The following is a 5,310-nucleotide window of genomic DNA, read 5'->3' as shown; positions in this document are numbered from 1 at the left end:
AGAGAGAGAGAGAGAGAGAGAGAGAGAGAGAGAGAGAGCGAGAGAGAGCACACATGTGTAAAAGGGGAGGGGGAGAAACTCTCCATGTGGCAGGGCTAAGATCTACTGAGATTCCCAGCCCAGTTTAAATTTTGGATCTCAGCTAATAGTTCAAGGTCACTTTTCCTTGCTTTGTTCCATGGTGTTCACTCCATCCAATCCTCACCTTGAGAGAATTCAGTTCATGCAACCCATTCACAGACCCTGCCCTTGTCTCATCCTCACACGAGCACCATGACTCCTGACTTTACTTCTCTGAAAGAGAAGCCAACCAAAGGACAACTTGACATCCTCTTCATTCTCGATGAAGGGCTCTGGGGGAGGCAGCCTTCTATGGGATGATCTCCACTAGTGGGGTGTGGACCCAGAAAGTGGGGGGGGGGTGACAGGAAATTTTCATTCACAGGGATTGATATTCTTTTAAAATGGAAAATGTGTAACTTTGCAACTAAACTTCATAAACTGGTTGAAACAGCCTCAGTCAAAAGAAGAGGAAAAGATTGGTAGAGAGACAACATGTATTCCCCTCCCCCAAACCCTACGCAGGACCAGGAAACAGGTCAACTGGTAAAGTGTATATCATGCAAACTGAGGCATCCTACCAGGTCATGTGGGGTCAAATAAAGAGGAAAAAAGAAATAAATGCAGCTTTGTAAAGAAAGCTGGGGTGGAGGAGACTGGAGGAAGAGAAAAGAAACGGGGAGGGAAGGTTGGGTGGAAGCATTGACATTGAGGTAAGGGAAGTCAGGAGAGGTAGATGGAGAATGGGTGTGTATAGATGGGGCCAGATAAGGGAGGAACTGAGTTCTGGCGACTGCTGTGAAGCAGGTGGTCAGAGAAGGGAAAGGACCCTCTCCTGGAGGGTCCACTTACAACACAGTATTCAGGTTGCTTCAAACAAGGAACATGACGTAGAGTACAAGGGAGGTCTCAGGGATGTATCTCACAGCACGTTCAGTGGTATGAAGGGTTGGTGAGGTACGTGGTAGTCAGACACCCAGGAGGCCAGTACTCTGTGCTCACATTCTCCCAAGGGAGCTGGGAGAGCCCATAGGTAAACGGTCATGATCTTCTTCAACAGTGGGTCCAGTTCTACCTGCATCAGGGAAGGGAGGTGTCAAAACCCCTCTAGTCACCTGAGTTAGACAAACCAGAACCTCTAGGCCTGTGAGAAACCTAGAATGCAGGCTCAGACCATGAAAGAAGCAACTATGGCTCAGTGGACAAGCACGTGCCTGAGACTCTTTCTTGTCCTGGCAGGCACATCCTCATGCTGTGCTCCTGGGATGGTGAGATCAGATCAGGGTCATGAACTAACCCAGCAAGCTAGAACATTCTAGTGATGAGACCTCCGGACCAGGAAACAGGTCAATTGGTAAAGAGGGTATCATGCAAACTGAGTCTGATCACCAGAACCACATAAAAAACATAGTGGCACTCACTGAGGCTTACACCAGCCAGATTAGCCTGTCTCACCAAACAAGATAGATGGCTTTTGATGAACAACACCCCAGATTAACCTATGGCCTCTTTACTCATTTGTATACACACACACACACACACACACACACACACACACACACACAGTTTTCCTGAAAACTCAGCCCTCGAATGGAAAGCCAGATGAGATGACTGTCAAAGACTGTTTCTCCATGCTAGCCACTAACTTCCCCCTTACCTCATCCATCCATCCATTCATTCATTCATTCACTCACTCACTTACTGCATACATTCAGCAGTCTGCTGTGGAATTCAGGCCTCTGGATGAATCAAGCCTCAGTCTGCACTGTTGCTCTACCACCTCCTGGCTGTGTATCCTTGGACAAGTAACACAGCCTCTCTGTCTCAGTTTTCTCATTTGCTGCAAAGAGATAATAACAAAAAAATGATCTTCCTGGATTGTGAAGAATAACGAGGTAAGAAATTATGCCTGGAATCAAACCAGAATAATGCTGAGGAGACTGTGACCTCTGACCTCATTATTAGTGTCTGCCTGGTCTCAAATCCGGGACAGTTGGCTAAACGTGAGGCCAAAGTAACATCAAAGTGAACCTGCCGGCCAGGTTCTCCCAGCATCCCTCAGTCCCTGCCCTACATTTCAGGACATACCACACCCTTTCCCCTGAACTCTCCAGCCCAGGGGCTGGGCTGTCTTTCTCTTGTGGCTCTTCCCTATGTTATCCAGCCATTTGGCTCTGACTGTCCGACTTTTCCCGTCTCCCACCCCACTCCCTCCTCACTTGTCCCAGCTCACTCTGGACTCTCCTAGACGTCTCTGCCTCTGTCTCTGTCACTGCTCTCCCTCACATCTTCAATAAGCCTTCTCCTCCATCATACCCAAGAGCAGCCACGTCCCTGGATGTTTGTTTGTTTGTTTGTTTGTTTGTTTGTTTGTTTTTCTCATTCTGTATCATTACTACTAATTTTTGGATGTCCTTAATTTCAAACGCAGTCCTTCTTCCTAAATTGTGGTTATTTCTGTGCAGGAGAGGTCCCAACTCATTTCTGTTTTCTCTATGCCCCTCACTCTGTCCAGTATGCCCCAAGACAGGAAGTGACTGCTTTATTCTGATAACTTTGGAGAGCAAATCATACCCACACCCCAGTGTCATTTTCTTTCTCATGGGTGCAGCCAGTTTGTCTGCAAGGGCTTTGTCTTTCTCCCTTCCCCCACAGCACATCTCTCTGGACCTTTCCTGGCCTGCTGAGAGTGGGTCAGTCCTCTTTGTAGGTTGGGAGCTATGGAGCAAGAAATCCAGCAGCCACAAATAGCGGCCGTGATTCCCAGCATCACCCACGGATTGCCTGAGGATCTCAGTAGCAAAGGCCAAGGTCTCTGGTAGGAAGAGAAGTGGGCATTTATTAGGCGGCCCCCCTCAGAACCCTACAGTTAGAAACAATTCCATTTGTGTGCTGGCCTCAGACTAGCTTGTCGGTTTGATGAAACAGTTCAAAGAGAGAACTAATTTCAAATCCAGGGACTTCTTTCTCCCCTGGAATCCCACCAGCTTCGCCCCCCTAACCCCCATCAACATTCCAAAGCCTTGATTTCCAACAGAAATTTACAGTTTCATCATATAAAAGACAGAAGGAGGGCTCTCTGCCCACAACTACCTTCTTAACCCCTTCATCTCCCACCCCCACGCCTGTAAGCCAAGCTTAGCAGTTTTCATCACCGCTGCCTGCTCTCTGGGTTTAGATGTCCCTCCCTGCTGAATTCCAGATCCTTATCCAGGCCCTCATGCAGGACAGGACTTCTTTTATGTGGTTTTTGCTTTATGGGCTCCTGGGGCGAAGCTACCTTTCCTAAAGGAGGAATGCCTTTGGCTGCCTGATGATTGTGTAGGCTGACTCTTGTTTGGAAACAGTGATTGCATGAGGCAGAGAGATGCTGAGATTAGGAGGGGCAGGGGCAGTTGGAGCATTCCAGCTCAATAAATCAATCCCCTTTTAATTGTGTCCCCGTCAGCTCACATTCTTCCGGAGACAGGAGGGCAGAGGGCTTGCTAGAGGAGTGATGCCTCTGTCTGCTTTGTGTGCTGAGCTGATTGTCAACTAGATTAAGCAACGACCAGGACAGCTGGAGAGGGGCTCCCAGATCTGTCTCTGTCCCCAGAAAGCTGCCAAAAGGGTCATAAATATTCTGATGTCCAATTTAGAGCTTCTGTGGTTCCACCTGGGAATGCACCTCTGTAAACAGCCAGGTTCTGGATGCTTTGGCTGAGTCTGATGGACACACTCGCTTTGCATATTTTAATACCTTTAAGTTAAAGAGCAAGTAAATTGTTGGCTTTTTTTTTTTTACTCCCAGAGTTATTAGATCATAAAGTTTCACTTCCCTTCCTTGATGGCATCCCTACCTGTCACATTCAGCAGCAGCAGGCTGACACCCACTGAACGGAGGGAACATTTGGCCGTGCTATTCACAAACACCAACTGCTTCCAGGTAGTGAACAGTGTTTAATTTGAAGGGGATATTTCAGAGCTTCTGTTTGCTTCTTAGCCCTACCTTCATTCGCAGGGCTAACCAGAACCCCGTGAAAATGTAGAATCTAAATCAGGGTTTCTAAAGAGAAGCCATTTCTAACATTCTACCAGGTCACACTGGGCATCTTTGGCACCATTCGCCATATCTGGGGACAGCAGTCCCTCGTGGAGCTTGCTGATTCAGCAGGCTGGCTGGTAAATGCCTGGGATCCACCTGTCTGCCTCCCTCTCCAGGGTGTGAATGACAAGCATCACCATCAAGCCAGCTCAGGTTCTCAAGCTATCTCCTTCACCAGTCGAGCCATCCCACAGCCTACATCTCTAACAAACTTCCAAACACAAAATGATGCTCATCCATACACCAGACGTTCCATTGATCTAAAAATGACCTTTATTTCACCTGCGCAATGCTTAACATTGCCCTTTTACACAGGGCTCTGTGCTTTTACAGACCTAACATTATTATTTCAATATACCTACCTAACACCAGTATCTCATGAGACAGGCATGCTCTGTGCTGATAAAAGTACCTAGCATAGCTCATTTCTAACCTCGGGTCTATGTCATTGATCTGACAATAAAACTGTATCACATATCTATAGCACACTGGGTTCTAGCAATAATTTTCTTCACTCCTAGGACTTCAGCATCAAACACACAGTGAGCCCCTGTGGCAGTTCCAACGTGTACTTGATACCAGTTTCCTCGTCTTTAAAAAGATCGCAATAGCACCCTGCTTCTGAGAGCTGCTCTGTAGACCTGAGCCAATGCAGGTCCGGTTTTCATGTGTTGCTGTTTCTGCTCTGATTTTCCTCCTGTTGCTGTAATAAAACACTGTAAACAAAAGCAACCTAGAGGTGTCTGAGTTAGGGATTCTATAGGTGCAGTAAAACACAAGGACAAAATGTAAGTCAGAAAGAAAGGGTTTACCTGGCTTACTCTTCCATATATGGCTGGTCATCATCTAAGGAAGTCAGGACAGGAACCCAAACAGGGCAGGAACCTGGAGGCAAGAGCTGATGCAGAGGTCATGGAGAGGTGCTGCCTACTGTCTTACTGGCTTGCTCAGCCTGCTTTCTGATAGAAAGCAGTAGGATAGGGATGGTACTATCCACAATTGACTGGGTCCTCCCCTATCAATTACTAATTAAGAAAAACAACTGAATCTATGGAGGCATTGCCTCAATTTGGCTCACACCTTTAATCCCAGCACTTGGGAGGCAGAGGCAGGTGGATTTCTGAGTTCAAGGCCAGCCTGGTCTACAGAGTGAGTTCCAAGACAGC

The sequence above is a fragment of the Mus caroli genome, chromosome 10, assembly GCF_900094665.2.
Source record: "Mus caroli chromosome 10, CAROLI_EIJ_v1.1, whole genome shotgun sequence".
In the NCBI taxonomy this organism is placed as follows: Eukaryota; Metazoa; Chordata; class Mammalia; order Rodentia; family Muridae; genus Mus; species Mus caroli.
Note: the sequence above shows the minus strand (reverse complement) of the source record.